At 39.7% G+C, this 24,493-nt stretch overlaps 1 protein-coding gene, 1 long non-coding RNA gene and 1 pseudogene across 3 annotated transcripts in view; 2 read left to right on the top strand and 1 right to left on the bottom strand.

The window, feature by feature from the left end:
• The window catches only part of LOC109577083 (BOLA class I histocompatibility antigen, alpha chain BL3-7), a 41,694-nt gene extending 17,266 nt beyond the window's left edge, over positions 1-24,428 (bottom strand). Inside the window, exon 1 of one of the 2 annotated variants that reach the window (XM_019985835.2) lies at positions 24,295-24,428. The gene's annotated coding sequence lies outside the window, so the exon portion shown is untranslated. Of the gene's footprint in view, positions 1-33; positions 173-24,294 lie in introns of those variants that run through there. The other variant, XM_019985834.2, reaches the window with a different exon arrangement.
• Positions 204-690, top strand: LOC139178805 (mitochondrial import receptor subunit TOM20 homolog; annotated as a pseudogene).
• Positions 3,122-14,625, top strand: LOC139178810 (uncharacterized). The gene is made up of 2 exons (XR_011563274.1): positions 3,122-3,364; positions 14,278-14,625. It is a non-coding gene; the product is annotated as an uncharacterized lncRNA (long non-coding RNA).
• Positions 24,429-24,493: the final 65 nt, after the last annotated feature.

Below are 24,493 nucleotides of genomic sequence, written 5' to 3'. Positions count from 1 at the left end.
TCGACAATAAAGACACAAAAATAAGGTTCTCACTTGGGGCGATTTATGGTGTGAACTGCCACTCATTTAAAATGTCCCATTAGGTCCCTCGCGGCGGGCGGCGGGCGTCGGGACTGAGCCGCGCACTCGGATCCGAGGCTTCGCGGTCAACGGCTTCTTTGCGGGCCCCGCCGCAGCCGACCCGGCTCCTCGGTGGAGAGAAGATGGTGGGCCGGAACAGCGCCATCGCCGCCGGCGTGTGCGGGGCCCTTTTCATCGGTTACTGCATTTACTTCGACCGCAAGAGACGAAGTGACCCCAACTTCAAGAACAGGCTGCGAGAACGAAGAAAGAAACAGAAGCTTGCCAAGGAGAGAGCTGGGCTTTCCAAGTTACCTGACCTTAAAGATGCTGAAGCCGTTCAGAAATTCTTCGTAGAAGAAATACAGCTTGGTGAAGAATTACTAGCTCAAGGTGAATATGAGAAGGGTGTGGACCATCTGACAAATGCGATTGATGTGTGGACAGCCACAGCAGTTACTGCAAGTGTTGCAACAAACTTCCACCACCAGTGTTCCAGATGCTTCTGACTAAGCTCCCAACAATTAGTCAGAGAATTGTAAGTGCTCAGAGCTTGGCTGAAGATGATGTGGAATGAGAAACAAATGTCAACATAATGATCTCAATTAAAACATATTTTTAAAATCTTAACTCAGAAGATGATCGGCTCTGGGGGAGTAAGGGCAGATAAGCTTGTTATGGACTGTCCTCCACAGTGAAGTCTACCAAAGTTAATTTTTACTTTGTGTAGATCCATTTGTCTGTTTTATTTATTTTTCCCAGTGAAGTGTATTTTGATAGAGAGCTTTTCATTGTATAAATACACTACGAATTACTGAAATTTGCACTTTGTTTATTCTTAAAATGTGTGATTAGAATGTACATATAACATCCCATTACTTACATTAAAAATACCCGGTGCTCAGTTTTGAAAGATAGGCCCCAAAAAATGTAGAAGAAAACTGAAGAATATACTTGTTTTGCTCTACATCAGAAAGTTGGCTGGAAACTTGTGTTGATCAAAACTGAGCATTAAGAGATTATTTTTTTCCATTTAATCTCTTAAATATGTGTAATGTGCTGCTATGCTATAATAACAACTTCACCCCCTCCCTTGAAATGTTTTTTTTAAATCAATGGGTTTGATGTATTCTGGATATTTACCTCCTTGTATTTTAGATACATGTAGTTGCGGATAGCACCAGGAATTGGATGTCTATACATTCTTAATCTGGCTGAGTAAGCTTTACCAGTTAATGTCTGCCCACTTGCCTCATATATAAACTGAGGAAATGAGTGTGCTAATTCAGCTTCTAATTCCTTTGGTTCTGTGCAGCATTTTCAAATCCCTCTTTCTGAGGGAAATACCTGTTTGGGCAGCCAGCCCTTGCGTTTTTTTAACTCTGAATTTCGCATGCTTGCCTGACTTAGTATTTCTGGTTTTTTAAAAGGTATAATGTGTTGATTTTCACTGAAATCATGGTTCTGTCACTACTTTTGTAAATTAACCTGAAACGTAACCTTCACGGTAACTGGGACAATATGCTTGTAAAAGTGTTTGTTCCCTTTTGCTTTTATCCTCAGTGTACCTCCTTAATCCCCTACCAACCCTTATCTTGTATGAGAATAAGGTGTAACTTTGTGGCTGAAGACTTGAATGAAGATAATGGGACCTTTTATTCTCTAAATAGTGACATATTATCTTCAGCCACAGATTAAATATCAGACCTAAGAATAAAGATCCTTGGTACTTAAAAAAAAATAAAAAAATAAAATGTCCCATTAGTCACACTGGCAGTCCTGTTATCAGTACAAACATATATCAAATCATCATTCCTCCACCTTTAATGAATATGTTATAGGTTAATTTTATCTGAAACACTGGGGGGAAAATAAAATGTTCAATTAAAATAAATCCAGCAGGATTACTGTTTAAGCCAGAAACTACTAAGAGGAATTTGGAAGGGGCAGTTCCTTCCCCTGCTCTGGAGGAAATGAGACCACCACTGAGTCAGAGTTGCCTCAGAGTAAGCTCTTTTCCATGGCTTGGCAGTTTAAGGGGAGAAGGTTCAAACCCCCACATTAGGGTTGAGGCAAGGACGTGGAGCCAAAAGAAAGATGAAAAAAACAAAGTACATCGCCTTTCTATCTCCTCCTGGCTTTCTGTCATCTAGAGAGAATTTTTAAAATAAGCCAACCCTGGTTCCTGTTTATCTCTTTCCTCTCATGTTCCTGTAACATAAACAGGAACAAGCAGCACCAACTGTGCTCAGAAATCTCCTTAGCTATATAACCAGTTTCATTTCTTACAAATTCTCCAGGAGATAATTTAGCTAAGCTTTCCACTACTATCAATACTTAACAAAGATTTCCCCCTTTTCTATTTTCCAATAAGATGTTCCTCATTTTCTTCTGAACTCTCACTGGCAGAGTTCTCAAAGCCCTGGTTTCTACCAAGTCTGTTCACAGAAACGTAGGCTTTCTCCAACAGGCTTTTCTTTTGGCAGCGCAGGAAGGCTTGCAGGATCTTAGTTCCCCAACCAGGGATCAAACCCAGCAGTGAAAGCACAGCCAAAAAATAAAAATGTTAGAAGTCTGTCGTGCTTCAGTCCATGGTGTCCCAGAGCTGGACACAATTGAGTGAGTGAACAACATGATATTAGTTATAGGTTTTTCATAAATGCTCTTTTATCAGGTTAAGGAAGCTCCCTCTGTGGCAGACAGACTCTAAGATGACCCCCAACGATCTTCTTCTAATATTTATGACCTTTTATCATCCCCCACCTCGAGACTGTCTCTGGGACCTTTGAATTGTTTCTAACCAAGAGAACGTAGCAGGGACTTCCCTCATGGTCCGGTGTCGAAGACTCAGAGCTCCCAGTGCAGGGGGTCTGGGTTCCACTCCTGGTCAGAGAGCTGGATCCCACATGCCACAACTAAGACCACAGGCAGCCAAATTAAAAACAAAAAAATTTGTTTTTTTAGAGAATATGGCAAGTGATAGGATGTCATGCCTATTATCACATGACCAGAGTCTGTTTTGCTAGCAGACTTTCTTAAGATATCCTGCTGTGCTGTCTTTGAGGAAGTAGCCATGTTGAGAGCCCCATGTGATAAGGAACTGAGGGGTGGCCGACAGGAGCTGAGGCAGCCTCCAGTCAACAACCAGTCAAGTCCCTCAGTCTTATGATATAACCACAGGGAACTGAATTCTACTGATGTCCTCAGTGAGTGTGGAGGTGGATCTTACAGTCAGTCCTCCAGATAAGAACACAACTGACATCTTAATTGAAAAAAAAAAAGGCTTGCAGAGACTCCAGTTAAGGTATGCTTGAAGTCCTGAGCCACAGAAATTATGAGATAACAAATGTGTGTTGATTTGGGGTGCTAGGTTTTAATCACTTATTATGTACCATAGAAAACTACGTTTAATCCATTCACATTTATTATGAGTGGATTTGTTTACCATTTTTCATTTTTTCAATGTGTTTCACATCTTTTTCTCTATTCCTTCCCTTACTGCCTTTTATTAAGTATTTGCTATGACCCATATAAATTATTTTGTTCAATCTCAGTGTAATTTTGAATTATAGTGATTTCTTTAGAAATTATAATCTCCACCTTAACATGTCATGATATACTTTGGATAAATACTAATTTAATTCCAGTAAGCACAGAAAACTTGCTCTGATAAAGTTTTGTGTCCTCTCCTTTGTGTTATCATATATATTACATCTATGTATATATTATAAAGCTGACAATATAGTGTCATAAATACTGATTTATATCAATTTCTTTTAAAGAAGTTGAGAAAAGAAAAAAAACATACTTGAGCCTTTCATTTTAAACTTTGTATTTAGCAGTTCCAGTCCTCTTTCTTCTTGTGGATTCAAATTACCACTTCTGTCATTTCCTTACTCCAAGAGTTCCATTCCCTCCCCCATCCTTTGTCCAATTATTCACATGAATATATATCTGTAGGTGTTATAAGCTCAATACAATAAATTCATTGTCTTATGTAATTTAAGTCAGATAAGATAAAAATACATTTATTTTTCATAATTACCTTCATCTTACCTTTCCTGGTGCTTTCTTTCATGTGGATTGGATAATCCGGTGCCATTTCTTTTCAGTCTAAAGAACCTGACTTTAATATTTCTTGTTAAGACAGCTCCATTTTTTGAATTAATGTAATTGGAGGATAATTACAATATTGTGATGGTTTTTGCCATACACCAACATGAATTGGCCACAGGTATACAGGTGTCCCTCCCATCCTGAACCCCCCTCCCACCTCCCTCCCCACAGATCTGCTATTAATACCAATAAATTCTCTCAGGGTCTTTATCTGGGAATGTCTTTGTCTTCAGTTTCAAATCACAGTTTTGCTAGATATAGGATTCTTAATTATCAGGTTACTTGGTGGTTTCTGTGTTTTTAGCTTTTCACTTTGAATATATCAATGCTTTCTGGCCTCTATTTTTTCTGATGAGAAGTTAGCTGTTATTCTTATTGGGTGTAAGTATGTATATGTTTAATATGCATGTTTTCCCTTATTGCTTTCAAATTTTTCTTTGTCTTTTGTTCGTAATCTTTTGACCTTAATGTGTCTTCGTGTGGATCTCCTTGTGTTTATCTTACATGGAGTATGGTATGTCTCTTGGGTGTACAGATTAATATTTCTCATCAAATTTGGGAAGTTTTAAGCCTTTATTATTTTTTTTTTCTGCCTTTTTTTTCCTTTCCTCCTTTTCTGAGACTATTATGCATATGTTGGTATACTGATGGTGTCCGACAGTATCTGAGTCTCTGTTCGTACATTTTTTATCCTTATTTCTTCCAGTTCTTCATACTGCATAAACTCTTTGAACTATCTTCAAATTCTTTCTTCTGCCAGCTCAATTCTGCTATTAAGTCCTTCTACTGAACAGGTTTTGGTTTTTGCTTTATATATATGTATATAAAGACTTCATTGTCTTAGAAAAGTTTTAGGTTTTCAACAAGATTGAGAGGAAGGTATGGAGGTTTTCCACACTTACATCGTCTCCCCCAATTATCAACACCACTCACCAGAATGGTACATTTTTTACCAAGGATGAACCCACATCGACACATCATAGCTACAAAGTCCACAGTTTTCCTTAGTATTCACTCTTGATGTTGTACATACTATGCTTTGAACAAATGTATAATGACATATATGGCTTCCCAGGTGGCACATGGGTAAAGAATCCGCCTGCCAATGCAGGAAACACAGGAGACAGGGGTTCGATCACTGGGTCCGGAAGATCTCTTGGAGTAGGAAATGGCAACCCACCCCAGTATTCTTGCCTGGATAATTCCATGGACAGAGGAACCTGGCAGGTTACAGTCCATGGGGTTGTAAAGAGTCAGACATGACTGAGCAACTGAGTACACACGCACATGCCATATGTTCATTATTATTACAGCATACAAAGTATTTTCATTGCCCTGAAAATCCTCTGTGTTCTGCCCGTTTATCTCCCTACCCACCCCACCAGCTGCCACTAGGTTTTCTTGTCTCTGTAGTTTGCCTTTCCCATGTCATATAGTTGCAATCAGCCTTGCATCATTTATACTCCCACCTAGTTCCCCCCAGTAGGTGCAGAATATTTTAAACAAAATTATAAATATATCATTTCACCTGTAATATTTTTACTATATCACTAAAAATAACTTCATAAATTTCATAATTATAATATCATTTCTAAAAATAATAATAATTCTTACCATCATCAAATATCTAGGGCGTGTTCACACTTTTCTAGTTATATTATTATTTTTTCCTTAACAACTGAGGTGTTAAACCAAGATACAAAGAGACATACTTATTGATTTTGATTGCTTTGTCTCCTAACTTACTAATTTTCTCTCTTTTGCGTTTTTCCCTCTTGACATTTATTTGGTTAGAAATCAGCCTTCACTCCTACTACAGCTTACCTACAGCTTCCTGTCTCCTCCCCTTTGAAGTCACAAAATTCTAAGTTAAGATACTAACATTTTCTTTGAAACTTTTTTCTCTAATTATTTGGTGCCTTTAACAACTCTGTCTTCAAAGTTAGGTTTCAAGAGTCTAGGAAAACATATCCCTTCATAAGGGGGTCTATAACCCACTATCCTAACTTCATTAACTCACTCTAGTGAGTTAATATTCCCTTTATATTACAAGAAGCAGAACTGTCTGAAAATAACACTGAGCACTCGTGGGTAGCCTGAATAATGAACCTGGGGTTCCTTCTCCCAGTGAGTGGAGCTGCAAGAAGTTCCTTTCTGGGACTTCCCTGCTGGTTCAGTGGCAAAGACTCCACATTCCCAATGCAGGCGGCCTGGGTTCAATCCCTGGTCAGGGAACTGGATCCCACATGCCACAACTATTAACAAGATCCCACATGCTGCAACGAAGAACCAGTACAAATAAATAAATAAAAATAAATATTTTAAAAAAGAAGTCACCTTCTAAGGGGATCAATGGTGTTTTTAACACTTGGCAGAGGAGACTGTAATTTGCCATGGGCTCCCAGGTCTCCAGTTACTGGGCAGTTAACATTTCCAAACACCTGCAACGTATTATCTCCTGCTGCTGCTGCTGCTAAGTCATTTCGGTCATGTCCGACTCTGTGTGATCCCATAGATGGCAGCCCACCACGCTCCTCTGTTTCTGGGCTTCTCCAGGCAGGAATACTGGAGTGGATTGCCATTTCCATCTCCAGTGCATGGATGCATGCTAAGTCACTTCAGTCATGTTCAACTCTGTGCAACCCCAGAGGGCACCCCACCAGGCTCCTCTGTCCCTGGGATTCTCCAGGCAAGAATACTGGAGTGGGTTTCCATTTCCATCTCCAATGCATGCATGCATGCTAAGTTGCTTCAGTTGTGTTCAACTCTGTGCAACCCTACAGACAGCAGCCCACCAGGCTCCTCTGTCCATAGGATTCTTTAGGCAAGAATACTGAAGTGGGTTGCCATTTCCTTCTCCTGTATTGTCTCCCACTACATAACAAATTACCCCAAAACAAGAGGATTGAAACAACTCAAAGCATCTCAGAGTTTCTGTTGGTCAGCAACCCAAGCACAGCATAAGCTGGGTCATCTACTTTAGGGTGTCTACAAGACTGCAATAAAGATGTTGGCAAGAGTGGGGCTCATCTGGACTCAACTAGGAAAGGATCTATTTTCAAACTTACATTTTTTTTTAGCAGGATTCAGTTCCTTGAGGGTTGTTGTACTGAGGGCCTCAGACCCTCACTGGCTGTTGGACAGGGGAAACCTCTCAGTTCTTTACCACATAGGTCTCTCCAACATGGCAGTTTGCTTCATCAAAGACAGTAAAGGAGTTTCTTAGAAAGATGAAAGTCACAGACTTTTATGATCTACTCAAGGAAGCGATGTCTTTTCCCTTCGCCATAGTCTTTTGGTTAGAACTAAGTCACTAGATCCATCCCACACTCAAGGGGAGGGGATTTCACAAGTATGTGAATACCAGTGGAGGACCATTAGAGGACACTGCAGGAGTCTGTTCACCACATCCTGTCAACAGCTGACACTAACCCAGAATGCTTGGTGCCTAAGCAGTTTGTCTCTCCTCATTGATAAGGTGGCTTCCCCTCCCTTTGTTTTAAAAAAGGGTATTTGGCTGCACTGAGTCTTGGTTACAGCATGTGAGATCTAGTTCCCTCACCGGGGATTGAACCTGGACCCTCTGCATCAGGAGCCTGGAGTCTTAGCCAATGGACCATCAGGGAAGTCCTGGTAAGGTGGCTCTTGCACTGCTTGCCTTACGATGAGAGCAGTAATGTGGCAGGATCCTTCCACTATTCCATGCTCCCACCCTGCCTGCCCAGAAGGGTGCCCAGTTTGCTTGTTTATGGAAAGAAGAGGAGGAATGGGACTCATGCCCTCTTTTTACTTGCTGACGCTGAATTGAAACCTATTTCTTAACCTATAGCATATGGTACTGTGGTTTTCTGTTGAGTCCTGGTGAACAGGTGGTGACCCTAAAGGGACCCACTCTGCATGACAATCACATCTGATTTTCCTCTCTCAGCCTTTTTGCTTCCTGAGTCATTTCACCCCTGAACACTGCTTTCTGGCTGTTTTCATGGCTTCTGTCTGTAGCTTGAAGGACAGATTCTGCCCATCCTTTGCTCACCAGCCAATTCTGAAACCCTAGTCTAAGCACAAGATGTCTAGGAGCATGGTTCTGACATTCTTTATCAACTTTCTTCCACACCACCAGCACACGCACGTGAGTGTACACACACACACACCCGCGCATTCTAGTGGGAACTGATAGCTATAGTCCTATGTATATACTCCCTTAAGTACCCACATATGTATCTAACAATATATACATCAAACAGTCTTCATGGTTCCCTATACTATTAACGCACAAACTAAATCATGCATTCTTCCTTAATTAGTATTTCCTTTTCTACTAAGTGTAGATAAAATCTCCAGCTTTATTTTTCTATTGTCCACACCATGCAGCATTCAGAATCTTAGTTCCCAGACCAAGGATCGAATCTGTGACCCTGCAGTGGAAGCACAGTCATTTGTTTGGGCAAGGGTGGGCCGGGTGAGGCAGCGGGGGGGGGGGGGCGTTGTTTTCAATAAGGTTTTTGTATTTTTATTTTTGGCCACACTGCATGCCATGTGGGATCTTAGTTCCCCAATCAGGGATCAAACCTGCACCCTCTACATTGGAAGGCAGAGTCTTAACCACTGGACCGCCAGGGAAGTCCACTTAAATTCAGTACGGCACCTGACACACAATAAACACAGAATAGATGTTTAGCTCACTTAATGCTCACAACAACCATAAGTAGTTACCGTTGTTTTGTTTCAGGGTGAGGAAAATGAGACATAGGTGGCAACTGAGGAACTGAGTACACTAATATATTTGACTTACTGGATTAAATATACTAAAATTATTTTCACCTTTTTTTCCCCACTGAATATGGCTACTACAAAATATTAAATTGCACACATATGCATTCTACTTCTATTGAACTGTACTCATCTAGATAACACAAATTATCTCCACACTGCCCACATCTTACTTAATTCAAAATGTTCAACTTTGACTAATTTCAATTTAGATTCTAAATGTATTAATAATTAGGGGTGGGTGCACTATGCAGCTTGTAGGATCCTAGTTCCCTGACCAGGGATCAAACCCAAGTCCGGCACTGGTCTAACCACTGGACCACCAAGGGATTCCCTAAATGTAAATTTTTAATTTTTTAACAGCTTTCTTGAGATGTAATTTACATACCATATAATTCACCCATTTAAAGTGTATAATTCAACACATTTTAATAAATTTACAGAGTTGTTTCAACCAGCACCACAATTTTTGAAGATTTCCATCAGCCCCCAAAGAAAGCCCTTATCCATGACCTTCCCCCACCTAAAATCCCCCAATCCTCTGGCAACCACTATTTCTATTTCCATGGATCTGCCTATTCTGGACATTTCATAGAAATGAAATCATTTGTCATCTTTTGTGTCTGGTTTCTTTTACTCAGTATATTTAAGACTCAACTAGGCTGTAACACTTATCAGTACTTGACTTTTTATTACAGAGGAATATTCTATTGTATGAATATATCATGATCATTGCTTAAAATTTATATTTTAAGGCAGGACAAGAAAACACTAAATTTTCTGTTTGGATCTCCACCCTCCCCTCCCTAACCACATTCTAGAAGTGTGAGAGAACCTCCTCTTTCATAACATGCTATTTTCTAAGTGTGAAATAACTTGCAAGAATGACAGTCAATCCCAGTCTTGCACTAAGCATTTAATAACATCTAGCTGCAAAGAGGAGAGTGAAAAAGCTGGCTTGAAACTCAACATTCAAAAAACGAAGATCATGGCATCTGGTCCTATCACTTCACAGCAAGCAGATGGGGAAACAATGGAAACAGTGACAGACTTTATTTTCTTGGGCTCCAAAATCATGGCAGATGGTGACTGCAGCCATGAAATTAAAAGACGCTTGCTCCTTGGAAGAAAAGCTATGACCAGCCTAGACAGCATATTAAAAAGCAGAGACATTACTTTGCTGACAAAGGTCTGTCTAGTCAAAGCTATGGTTTTTCCAGTAGTCATGTATGGATGTGCTAGTTGTACCATAAAAAATCTGAGCGCCAAAGAATTGATGTTTTTGAACTGTGATGTTGAAGAAGACTCTCTAAGGTCCCCTGGACTGCAAGGAGATCAAACCAGTCAATCCTAAAGGAAATCAGTCCTGAATATTCATTGGAAGGACTGATGTTGAAGCTGAAGCTCCAACGCTCTGGCTACCTGATGCAAAGAACTGACTCATTTGAAAAGACCCTGATGCTGGGAAAGATTAAAGGCTAGAGAAGGGGACAACAGAGGATAAGATGGTTGAATGGCATCACTGACTCAATGGACATGAGTTTGAGCAAGCTCCAGGAATTGGTGAGGGACAGGGAAGCCTAGCGTGCTGCAGTCCATGGGGTTGTAAAGAGTTGGACACAACTGAGTGACTGAACAACAACAAAACTGCAAATTATTACATAACCACCAATACCCAGGCCACCTCATCTGACTTTAAAAATAAAGTGAAGACACTTTCTCGTTTTTATTCAGTCTACTTTGTTTATTCAGCCAAAAAGAATCAGAAAAAAACAGAAAGACCATACCCTCCCCTCACTCCACAAGAGCCATGCATTAAAAGCAAGTATCCTAACTCTTGAGGCCCCTTATTAGTGTAATTTCTAAATATGCCCCACCTGACTTCCAAACCTAACCAGCTCAATACTCAAAAGTCATGCTGTTGTTTAGTTGTGTCCAGCTCTTTTGCGACCCCATTGACTATTGCCCGCCAGACTCCTCTGGCCACAAGAGTTCCCAGGCAAAAAGACTGGAGTGGGTTGCCATTTCCTTATCCAGGGGATGTTCCCCAACCCAGGAATCGAACCCACGTCTCCTGTATTGGCAGGTGGATTCTTTACCATGGGCCACCAGGGAAGCCCCTAAAAGTCATAGTAGCATATTAACTAATGTTCATAGCCCTCTACAGTATTCTGTTCCATACCGGTATTCAGTTAGTATACACTAGTAAGCCATCGGATAAGGCAATGAAACCCCACTCCAGTACTCTTGCCTGGAAAATCCCATGGACGGAGGAGCCTGGTAGGCTGCAGTCCATGGGGTCACTCAGAGTCGGACACGACCGAGCAACTTCACTTTGACTTTTCACTTGCATGCATTGGAGAAGTTAATGGCAACCCACTCCAGTATTCTTGCCTAGAGAATCCCAGGGATGGGGGAGCCTGGTGGGCTGCCATCTGTGGGGTCGCACAGTCAGACACGACTGAAGCAACTTAGCAGCAGCAGCAGCAGCAGAAGCCATACTGCTTGCTAAAGAAAACAAAATAGCAACTGATAAACAGTAAAATAAGTGATATAAATCCTAACATATACTCATTAGCAAAGTCTAGGTTAACACAGGATCTATCAACAGAGGAGTTCCTGTCATTGCAGGAGACACGTTCATGGTACCAATTGCCAGTTCAGTCACAAGCTCCGTGGCTAGGGTTGTACATTCTTCATTCTACATTTATAAAAATCATCTCTTTGTTAAATCCTCATACTGCTAAAATTCCTAAACAATATATTTTTTGGCTTCTCCTTTGCTCTTATTGTTACTGTACTGCTATTCTTGCAGTAAACAGTTGTGCAGTGTTTTCGTATCTATAAATGCCAAGAACTTAAAATATGAGGAATAAACAGAATGAAGTGAGGAAGTCTGGACACACTTTTTTGTATTTATTTTCATTATTTTTGTTTATTTGGCTGCACTGGGTCTTAGTTTCAACCAGGCATCAAACCCAGGCCCCCTGCATTGGGAGCCCCCAGGAAGTTCCTGGATACATTTTTAACATTGCTTTTAAATCTTATAAACATTAATCTCGTGGATCTGAGAGGGAACAAGGAAACAATGACATGCATCATAGTCTGAAACACATGATACTGTACAAAAACTATGACAAGTAGTAATGCCTTTAATACTGTGTAAGATTCAGTTCAAAGTAAATAGTAATTGGCTTTTCTAATACCTAAAACAAATGATTTTGACAAAACTCACCTGTGGCTTATAATTGTTACCAATGTAAATACTGGTTCTAAAGCTGTGTGAAAGTTAAAAGTACTTGACACATTGTCAGTGCTCAGAACTCAAAATTAGCAATGATCACAAAGAATTTAAAGAGTATTATGAATCAGAGTCACACAACAAAGTATCTGCTCTAAAACTCTTGAAATAAGTATTATCATAAAATCAACAAAACATTGAAAAGGTGCCATAAGAGTCTTAGTCCAACTTTTTAATTTTACTGGAGTATAGTTGATTTATAGTATTTTATTAGTCTCAGATGTAAAACAGCAAAGTGAATCAAAGTGAAAGTGTTAGTTGCTCAGTTGTATCCAACTCTTTGTGACCCCATGGCCTGTAGCCTCTGTCCATGGAATTCTTCAGCCAAGAATATTGGAGTGGGTAGCCATTCCCTTCTCCAGGGGATCTTTCTGACCCAGAAATTGAACCCAGATCTCCCTGATTGCAGGCAGATTCTTTTACTGTCTGAGCCACCAAAATCCCAAGCTCCTGATTTATCCTCCCACCTCTAACATTTCCCATTTGGTAACCATAAGCTTGTTTTCAATATCTGTGATGATTTTCGTTTTGTAAAAAAATACATTTGTATAATTTTTTAAAATTAGGTTCTACATATGACTGAAATCATCTCCGACTTCTTTCACTCAGTATGATCATCTCTAGGTCCATCCATGTTGCTGCTAATGGCATTCTTTTGTTCTTCTTTATGTCTGAGTAACGTTTCATTATATATACACGTACCACATCATCTTTATCTATTCCTGTCAATGGACACTTAGTCTGCTTCCATGTCTTGGCTATTGTAAATAGTGTTGCAATGAACACTGAGGTGCATGTATCTTTTCTAATTATGAGTTCTGTGGAAATATGGCCAGGAGTGGGATTGCTGGATCATATGGTAGTTCTATTTTTAGTTTTTTAAGGACCCTCCACACTGTTCTTCACAGTGGTTATACCAATTTACATCCCCAACAACAGTGCAGGAGGGGTCCCTTTTCTCCACTTCCTTTCCAGTATTTATTGTTTGTAGCCTTTTTTTTTTTAAGAACTAAATATTTTGTATTTTATTGGGTATGTATTCACTTTTTTATTTTACCAATTAAAGTACCCTTTATTGGCATCTTCTCTCTTTTCATGTCCCTACTTTTTATTTTTAATTGGAGGCTAATTCCTTTACAACACTATGTTGTTTTCTGTGTTTATAGACTTTTTGATGATGGCCACTTGTCAGAATGGTATGAGGGAATACTTCCCTATAGGTTTGATTTGCATTCTCTGATAATTAGTGATGTTGAGCATCTTTTCACGTGCTTTTTTGGCCATCTATATGTCTTCTTTGGAGAAATGTTTATTTAGATCTGCTGCCCATTTTTTGAAAAGTACTACAGAAGGAGAAAAATGCTAGGTCTTATAAGGTAGGTAAATCCTTTGATTTTTTTGTCTAAACTAGGTATGAACCTTGGGATGGCCTGCTCTGTTACTTTTGCATAGTTACAGAAAAATTAGCTACTGTATTCTAAATACAATTTTAAATGCAACAAAATAGCTTTCAATCCTGGATTATGTTGCTAAGAATTATCTGTGAATGCATACTATAGTACTTCACTTCTAAAATTCCCAGGCACTAGAGAATTGAAATTTCTCTATGTGCATGACACAGAAACATCAGTGTTACTGTAAGATTTCACATTACTCTCTAGAATCCTCTAGAGGATTCTGGGTGTGAAGAAAACATCACCAGACGCAAAGTTGAAAACAGCAACAAAGCCCTGAATAGATATGAAGATTCTGTCAGAGGTTCACAGGAGAAGCAAGTAGGGTAGGGGTAAAAGTGGTGGGGAGAACGGGAGAGACTGCGCAAACTGGACTGTATCCAACAGTGCTCTGAGACTACGGAGGGAGAGGCCTGAGTGGAGTCAGGCGCCGCAGAGAAGCCTAGGGAAAGGCCTCTGAGGACCCCTGGACGACAGTGTGAGAAGAGGGGCGTTCAGTGGCGAGAAGAGGGATTGCAGAAGCCAGAGAGGTGAGAACTGAGGAAACTAAAACGTATACCATTTCTTTCATTGCAGAAAAGGGAAGACTGTTGCTACATAGGTCAGCAGAGTCAATAAACGCTTTGTTAAATGCTGATTTGAAAGCAAAAAAGAGGAAGCACAAGAGGGACTAATAATCTTAAGAAAAAAGATGACTATGAAGACAGTAACTCTAAAGGAGTTATGATCAAGACAAAAGATAGTTTGGAACTGGTTATATCTCCAGAGAAATACTTCAGAACTAGCTGTCTGTTTTCCAAGCTATGAGCACAGATTCCTGAAGGGAATACGTCTGTCTTGTTCACTGGTATCCACGTGACTGAGCACAGTGCCTAACATAGTCTTTTAATAAAAGTTTGTTTCTGATGGACTCTCTTTTCAGTATTTTGGGAGTACATGCTTAATGAGTGTCCTCAGTGGTCTGTGGCCCACCTCTGTTAGTACAAAGAGAAAGAGTAATTTCCATGAGCAGTTTGTAAAGATTTTGGCTTCCCTAGAAAGTACTCAGTTTGACAAAAGAGAAGGATTCCTTTGCTTCTTTCATCAGCTAAAAAGAAGACTGTAGAAAGACTTTCTCTCCTCACATTTTAATGGGATCACATATGGAATCCCCAAAAACCTAAGTGCACAAAGATGCAGTTGTCTATTTCTCTGCAAATGGTCTGTTCTTCCTCACAAATCCCCCATCTATAAACTTAGGACCATCCACTGGACAAGATCATCAAGAGCCTTGTAAGCCATTCCAAAGAGATTTAGATTTTACCCAACAGGTGAAGGATAAAAGTCATCATTAAAATGACTGAGTAGTCAGATGACAAGAGTTTTGAGTCAGAAACATCACCAAAGACATAGTACAGAGGAAACACTGGGAGTGGGGCAACAGAGTGAGAACAAATGCTCAGATAAAGGTAGGGAGTCAGCGGCTACTATCTAGGAAAGACCTGAAATGGAACAAAGCAGAAATGGAAGGAGAAGGCTAAGATGTTTTAAAATGTCAGAAACTGGCAATTAATTAAATGGGAGGGATACAGGAGAGGAATAACATAATTAACAAAATAGTGAAGCACTGAATATCAATAGCAAAGAAAATACTCTTTAAAAGAAAAAAAAAAGAAAAGAAAAAAAAAAAATCTCATCCTGGTAGTTTCACATCCTGAGTCAGGCTCTTCATCTGAATCTTTCTGTAGTTCTCTGTGGGAACAGGGAGAGGACTTTAGGACTATCACTTTGGGGTCATTTCCTAAGCAGCAGAATTCTTAGGATGAGAGGGAAGACATTCTAGTTTCTCAGGGATTCACTGAGGTGAATCCTCAGGGTGTGATCAATGACAACACTGTGTTGACCCCAGACCAAGGTCTGAGTATGAGAGATACACTTTCTTAAGTCTGATAGATAAACCCATGAGCTTCTGGACCCTACCTAGTCCTCCAGTCCTAATCTCCTTAATCCTTCATCTGAGTTCAGTCATGCCAGCACCCCTAGAGTAAAGTCTGAGACCTCAGCAACAAGAGAAGCAGAGGTGGACTCACTGAGGCAGCCAAAGAAAAGAGGGAGAAGGGGAAAGACAAAATAACAGAAGATCTGACTCTATCACCTGAGTAGTGCCTTTAATTCTCCCGTGTTTTCCAATAATCAGATCTGCCATCTTCTTTTTCTTTTAATTTTATTTTTAAACTTTACAATATTAGTTTTGCCAAATATCGAAATGAAGCCGCCACAGGTATACCTGTGTTCCCCATCCTGAACCCTCCTCCCTCCTCCCTCCCCATACCCTCCCTCTGGGTCGTCCCAGTGCACTAGCCCCAAGCATCCAGTATGGTGCATCGAACCTGGAGTGGCGACTCATTTCATACATGATATTATACATGTTTCAATGCCATTCTCCCAAATCTCCCCACCCTCTCCCTCTGCCACAGAGTCCATAAGACTGATCTATACATCAGTGTCTCTTTTGCTGTCTCGTACACAGGCTTATTGTTACCATCTTTCTAAATTCCATATATATGCGTTAGTATACTGTATTGGTGTTTTTCTTTCTGGCTTACTTCACTCTGTATAATAGGTTCCAGTTTCATCCATCTCATTAGAACTGATTCAAATGTATTCTTTTTAATGGCTGAGTAATACTCCATTGTGTATATGTACCACAGCTTTCTTAGCCATTCATCTGCTGATGGGCATCTAGGTTGCTTCCATGTCCTGGCTACTATAAACAGTGCTGCGATGAACATTGGGGTACACGTGTCTCTTTCCCTTCTGGTTTCCTCAGTGTGTATGCCCAGCAGTGGGATTGCTGGGTCATATGGCAGTTCTATTTCCAGTTTACAGCCACTATGGAGAACAGTGTGGAGATTCCTTAAAAAACTGGAAATAGAACTGCCATCTTCTTTTTCTTCAGGAACCAATCAGGGGATTTCCCTGGTGGTCCAGTGGTTAAGACATTGCCTTCCAACACAGGGGGTGCAGGTATGATCCCTGGCTAGGGAGCCAAGATTCCACATGCCTTGCAGCCAAAAAAACAAAACATAAAGCAGAAGCAATATTGTAACAAATTCAATAAAGACTTAAAAAAAAAAGAAGAAGAAGAAGAAGAACCAATCAGAACTCAAATCTGCATTCCGGGAAACAGGAATTTTCAGGAAGCCCAGGGGTATCTTTTCAGGACCTTGGAGAGCAGAAGGCAGTTGCTCCTGAGGAAATCTCACATCTCAACATGAAAAGAAGATAAAGAATAAAGGGTAGTGGAGTTACCTATGGAGAGCATACAGGTAAGGTACAAAGACCTGGAACATAAGATCCAAAAGCACCTGAACAACTCTCTTCAGCTGCTTACCTTAAAATGAGGGAATTGAGACTTTTTCAATTTCCTTGGAAGAAACACATACAAAAAGTACCTTTGGTTGATGGTCCTAAAAAGAGCATTACAAACAAGAACCAAAATACCATAAAGGTAAAGAATCACACCCAGGCAGGATAACACAAAGAGCTACCAACTCAAGGTTAGTCCTTGGGTCTCCTGACACCTGTGCAGCACTTTTTTCTTTATAGCTGTTGAGTGATTTAGGATCTATATTCTCCTTCTGGTGCTGCCATACACCAGCTGTGTGACCTTAGGCAAATTACTCTTTCAAGCCTTGATTTCCTTCTTTGAACTAAGGCTTCCCATGTGTCAAGACACTATGAGGTGACGGGAAAACAAAGACAATTTCTGTTCTCAAGTAGCTCCCAGTCTAGTGGAGGACAGATATAAAAACATCAATAATTCAAGAACACTGTAAAAGTACAGAAGTATTGCAGAGAAAAATGTTAGTAACTTGGAAGTGGGAGCAAGATTAGGAGGAATCCAGAAGAAACAACAAATATCTAACTGCAAAGTAGGGCACTAGATTCAGGGAACTGCAAATAACTTAGTTCTGACGGACGGTACGTTGGCAGTGAGGAGAACTGGAGTAATAAAGCCTTCCACATACTGCTGTTTTGGAAGTCAAAGGAGTCAAAGCACTATTCAGGTAAACATTTAGCTATGTACTATGCCAAGAGCTACCCCATGAGGAAAAAATTCCTTAATTCAACACGCGTTTATAGAGTACCATCTATATACTCACTGCACTAGGAGCAGACTCTTCTCCTTTTGGTCCCCTCCCTAAAATACAGCCAGCTTGAAAACCAAGTTCTGCACCCTTTCCTAGGAGGTAAAAGTGCCTCTTCTGTCCATATCAAGCAAGGGGAGTGGAGGAGCGCTTGACAATCCCATGATTCCTCTACTGAAGTGTCACTCAGATTTGAAAAGAGGCTTTGCCTACAGACAGAAGGATGCCAGATATGACCTCTGGTATGACCCCTTGGCACCAAGTAATCGAGCAAGGTGGTACGATGACACAGAGCCAGATGATCAAAAGTGGCAAATTTCCCAGGCTCAGCTGACAATGAGAGCATACATAAAAGTGGTTAGAAAAGTCATCTTTATGTCTGTTTTCAACTTCCTCTGCTTAGTACCAATTCTCCTAGCTTCCCAGAACCAAATATGTACATATGAATGAGTAGCAGCCAAGGCTCTATTCTACAATCTGACTAGTCCACTGACCAACTCAATGTCTACACCGAGCACCTCTGGAAATCGTAATGTCGTGGAAACTTCTCTCTGGTGAAGTGTCTAGAGATTCCAGTGAATTTTTAAAAAAGATTTATTTCTGTATTTGGCTGTGCCAGGTCTTCACTGAGGCATGGGATGCTTTAGTCATGGCATGCGAACTCTCAGTCGTAGCAAACGGGATCTAGTTCCCTGACCGAGGATAGAACCAGATCCCTTGCAGTGGGAGCGCAGTCTTAGCCAGTGAGCCAGTGGACCACCAGGGAAGTCTCGACAGCTGTGAATTTTATTTCTATTATACTGTACTGGGTTGAATAGTGCCCCCTCCCAATTCATGTCCACTAGGAACCTCCGAATGTAATTATTTTTGGAAATAGGATCTCTGTAGGTGTAATGAAGTTAAAATAAGGTCATACTGGACTAACACGGGTGTTAGTCCAAAGACTGACATTCTTATTAGAAGAGGGAGTTTTGGACACAGAAACACAAACACACACACACACAAAGAACACCTTGTGACAGTGGAGAGAGGGAGACTGCCAGGGAACACAGGACTGCCAGCAAACCCAAGAGCTAGGAGAGAGGCATGGATCAGATTCTCCCTCAGAGCCTCCAGAAGCAATCAACCTGACCAACACTGATTTCAGTTTTCCTCCAGACCTGTGAGAGAACAAATTTTGTTCTTCTAAGCCACTAGCTCATGAAACCTTGTTATACCAACCCTAGGACACCAATATATACCCCCCAGAATACACGTTTTCCTCCTACATGCTCTAGGATTTAGGATATTTTCCATCTTCTTGGACAGAAAAGGATAGATATCAATGCTAGTAACTATCTCAGCACATGGAAAGGGGTACTGGTGAGAGCAGCAGAATGACTCAACAAATCAAAACAGCAACTTCACAGGTGATGTAATGGGCAAGGGAATTTATTTCTGAAGGCTCTATAGTGAGACCTTTTAATTTCTGCAGTAGTTTTTAAAATATCTACAAATTCTTTGATACTCCAGAGGGGGAAAGAAGGACAGCAGTTAAGAATTTCTGGAACTCAGTAACACATTAGTCGTGCAAGAGAGGGAAAAACCTCAGGTTGTACATGTTGAGCTCCAGATGTCTTAGTTTCAGGAAAGCGAGATAAGCCAGAAACAAATTTTGAGAATCTTTAGCATACAGATTTGCAGATCTCAAATGAGCTTCTCTGGCCAAATGCATAAGAATGAGCTGGGGAAACACATGAAAACATAGAGTGCCAGTAATACTTAAACTCTACAGTTAAAAATTTACTATTAGTAAGAGACTATGATAGGGGTCTAGATGTAAGAAATAGTCAAATATCAATTATTTCTTCTTTATCCAAGCAATGAAGCACGTGGTTTACTTATTAGAAATTGGGTGGGGGGGGGGGGGGATCTCCATGCATAACAGCCAAAAAAAAAAAGATAAAAGAATCTGTTTTTTAAAAATGAGGAGCTTATTGAAGAAATAAAACAAGACCTGAATAAATGGAAGGCAAACCAAATTCCTGACTGGGAAGACAATATAAAAAATGCCAACTATACCCAAATTAAATTATACATTAAACCCCTTTCTGTTTAGAATCACAATAGGTTTTTTTAATTCCTTTGAGGGGAGAGAACTGTGAAAAAAAAAAAAAACTGATTTAGAATTTATATATGGAATACATGTCCAAGAACATCCAAGAAAATTCAATGAAATAAAATCTGTGGTGTTGGTGTAAGAGACAAATAGATTAGAATCAAAAATCCAGAAACAGATCTCACTATGAAACAATTTCAGGTGTGACAAGTGTGAAATTTAATTCAACAAAAACAGGATGATTATTTAATAAATGAAGCTAGCACAATGAGCCATCCATCCAATCCATATAACACACGCTATTCAACAAAAGCCACTAGCCACACGCGGCCACTGATCAACTAAAATGTGCCTAGTCTGAACTGAGATTTGATATAAGTGTAAAATACACACTGGATTTCAAAGACATCGTTTAATAATTGTTCAAAATAAATTATATGTAAAAATAATATTTTTATATAATGGGTTAAGTTGGTGAAATAAAATATACTATTAAGATTAACTTCATCTGTTTTTACTTTTTTTTTAATGCGGCTTGACTGAAAACTTAAAATTACATAAGTATCTTGCATTCCATTTCTATTGGACAGCACTGCTCTAGAGAAAAATAAAGATCTTCCTTTTACATCATATACTTTTAAAAATTTATTTAATTTCTACAACTTTTTATTCATGGAAAATTTCAAGCTACATCATATTCTAAAAAATAAAGATCTAAATGTAAAAAATAAAAAAACATTGTAGGAAAACGTAGGAAAGTAAATTAGAATCTGGAGTCAGACTGGATTTCTTAATGAGGACAGTATGTCATGTGTGGTATGTATGTATAAATTGATAAGCAAAAGACAGACAATGCAACAGGAAAAACAGCCAAAGATTGGAAATGCACAGAAAACAAACCCCAGTAACAAACAAATAACAACAAAAAGATGCTCAAAATTACTAAGGAAGAAAAAAAATATGATTCAAATAACCAAACATCTCTTTTCTGGCCAGAAAGAAATAAAAACATAGATAATAACCATCTCTTCTGGGATGTGGGAAACAGGAAAGCTCAAATACTGCTGTCAAGGTAAATGTAAATAATAATAGCCTTCTTAAAAATCAGTATGGAAATATTCATAAAAATTAGTACTACAGCTGTTCCCCATGGATACCAAAATCCACTGATACTCAAGTCCTTTCTAAAGAATGGCAGCTCTCCACATCCACAGATGAGGAGCCCACAGATACAGAGGGCTGATGTAAATTATAGCCTTCAATCCAACCTTTTTCACAGTAATAAATCCACTAGCACATAAGGACAAATGTTCAGAGAATCTTTTAACACTGTTTATGCAGCAGCAAAATTAAAAAAAAATTTTTATAAAGGAAATTAAGTAAATGCCCATCTGCTGAAAAAAAGGCTGGAAAATGTACATTACCTACAGAACAAGATCTGTTATGCAATCATTAAAAACTTTTAATGAAAAATATTAGCAAAAAATTTAAAATATGAAAACATCAACACAGGCTCCACTGTAAGCAAAGAGGTCATCTCATTACATGCTGGTGTGGGCATAAATAGGTACAACCTTATGGCAAGGAAACTGAAAAGACGATTAGGATTTTAAATTTCCATGCCTTTTCACAAAGAAGCTCAGTTTTCAGGAGTTTGTCCTACTAATACAGATGTTATGACAAAATAAAGATACATGTGCAAATATGTCAAATAATTATGTTGTACAACCTAAACTAATACAGTGTTTATACGTCAAGTATTATCAGAGTAAAAATGAGGGAAATAGATATATTACAAGTATGTCCACTATGGCCTTTAATAAGACTTGGGGGATATTCCCTGCCAGGCCAGAGGTTAAGACTTAGCGCGTTCACTGCTAAGGCCTGGGTTTGATTTCCGGTTGAGGAACTAAGATCCTGCAAGCCGCGTGGCCAAAAAGTTAACACCCGGAAAGGCCCTAAATGTCTTATTTAAACAAATGGCTGAATCAATCATATGTCTACACAAAGAAGTAATAATGTAGACTTGAAAAAGAACAAAGTAACTCCAATGTTACTGAACGGGAAAGATAAAAGCCAATGTAACCTATAAAAAGACTGTAATTAAAATTTTTCATAACTAAAAAAAAAAAAAAGGTGGGGAAAAATTAGATGCTTTGCCTTTTTCTGAGTTAGAATTTCAGAAGTATGGACAGCTGAACTCTTTCCCTCCTCAACCTACCATATCGTATATCCGACCTCCACCAGTTTCCTACCTGCAGTGCTGCAGCTGCTGCTGCTGCTGCTGCTGCTGTCGCTTCAGTCGTGTCCGACTCTGTGCGACCCCACAGACGGCAGCCCACCAGGCTCCCCTGTCCCTGGGATTCTCTAGGCAAGAACACTGGAGTGGGTGGCCATTTCCTCTCCAACCTGCAGTGCTAATACCCGCTTTTCCTCTATATGACTCAGCAGTTCCACAAGATCCTCTATATAAAAGATATAGCAGATATATCGTTCCCTGATATAAAAACAATATTAAAGTGTATATTTAAAATTTTTGAATTATCCTTCACATTACTATTACTTATTTTTGCATAAATTATAGTAATATAGTAATATTTACTATATAGTAATTATTTTTGCATAATAGTAATAATATTTTACTACTATTATTCCAGCATATTCCTGTGCTGGAAATCCTTTGGTCTAAATCAACACCACAACTCGATGTTATTCCACCTCTCCTGAACTACAATCCCTTTTTTAGACAAGGAATACTTTTTCTTGTTTAAAGAATGTACTTGTATCTTATTAGTATATTCATAATTCTCACGTGATCAAGTTTCACAGGTCATAAAAAATACAAATTTGTGTTAAGATCTCAAATTTTCTTTATTATTTTGTGTGTTATCATATAGACAGATGAAAATAAGAGATCATAGCACTGGGATCACCCTCTTTCTCAATTATTCTCTCTTGAAAAATACCGAGTACTTCTTTATTGTTCTATGTAAGGGCTCAGCAAACTATGGTCTGCCACCTGTGTTTGTACAGCCCACAAGCTAAGAAATGTGTTTATATTTTTAAATGATTGGGGGTAAAATAAAAAAGAGAATAAATTTTCAAAACAAGTGAAGAATTTATATGAAATTCAAACTTCAGTAATGCTCACCATTTAGTATAATCTGATGCAATTTTCATACCACAAAGACAGTATGGGCAATATCTACCCCTGGCCTATGACAATAATGCCCTCTAAACTGTATTTTTATAGTATAATAAACTTCTAAACTATAATTTTATAGTTTTACCTATTCTTCCTCCCTTTTCTTCCGTACTTGGCATGAAAGTTAAGTAGCTCAGTCATGCCCGACTCTTTGCAACCCGTGGATTGTAGCCTACCAGGCTCCTCCCTCCATGGAATTCTCCAGGCAAGAATACTGGAGTGGGTTGCCATTTCCTTCTCCAGGGGATCTTCCCAATCCAGGGATCCAACCTGGGTCTCCCGCATTGCAGGCAGACGCTTTAACCTCTGAGCCCCCAGGGAAGCCCTATTGGGCATGAAGTCCCCTTAAAAATCTATTACTCGAGGCCAACACATTCTTCATACTCCTAGGCAATGTCCTTGCTCCTGATAATTTCCTTAGTACCACATCTGTTTTTACAAACAGAAAGCCAGAGTAAAGTGCTAGCCAACACCTTAAAAGTTACAAATCATAAACCAGAACCAAACCTCACCACTCTCCCCATAAAGCAAGGCTAAAGAGGTTGACCACCTAGTTAGTGGCTTTCACTACATTCGAATTGAGGCAGTCCGTAAAATAGAAAACGTACTGCTTCTAAAATTCCTAACAATCAAATAACAATGGGGTGGAGAAGAGTTAATGTAATTTTATCGAATTTAATCTTCAACCACTGGCTACTGAAAAAAGAAAAGTGAACAAAAAGCAAAGAACAGTGAAGAAAAAGCAGATCAACTGTACTTAGCATGTCTGACTCTAAATCTTCATACCTCCCATATTAGATATTTTCTGCAAGTAAATAAGTTCCTGGCTCCCAGGATGCTCTGAGGTTAAACACTGCACAGTGTTTGTAAACAGCATCACAACTTACACAGGAACAAGCTGGGCCATATGGCCATTTCCCCTCGAAGGGGACACCAAAATTTGCTTATTTCTTTCAGTCAGCATTCTGTATGCCAAATATTGGGGGAAGAGGGGAGGTGGGCTGCCTTTTCTACCAGCCGTGTCTGCGCTTAGAGCACTAACTCCTACCCAGCCGCATCACCCATTTACCCAGCACCCACCCTCCGCAGCTCCATCAACTCCGCACCTCCTCCCAGTCTCATCACACCTCCATCAGCAGACTCTTCCAGCCTCAACTCACCCTCGTCCTCCAAAGTCACAGACCTGCGAAGCTTCCAGCAACAGGAGAGGAAAGTAAGGACGTAATAACGCAGGAGTCTGGAGTCTCCATACAAGCACTATCTACTCTTGGGGAGAAACTCAAGTCAAAGCTCCCAAACTGGAAAAAGACAGGATTCTCTCGCATTCAGAACCCGAGTTCAAGGCGCGCTCACTGCAGT

Source organism: Bos indicus, chromosome 23 (genome assembly GCF_029378745.1).
Source record: "Bos indicus isolate NIAB-ARS_2022 breed Sahiwal x Tharparkar chromosome 23, NIAB-ARS_B.indTharparkar_mat_pri_1.0, whole genome shotgun sequence".
NCBI classification, from domain to species: Eukaryota; Metazoa; Chordata; class Mammalia; order Artiodactyla; family Bovidae; genus Bos; species Bos indicus.
Note: the sequence above shows the minus strand (reverse complement) of the source record. Positions and strands in the feature narration are given on the sequence as shown.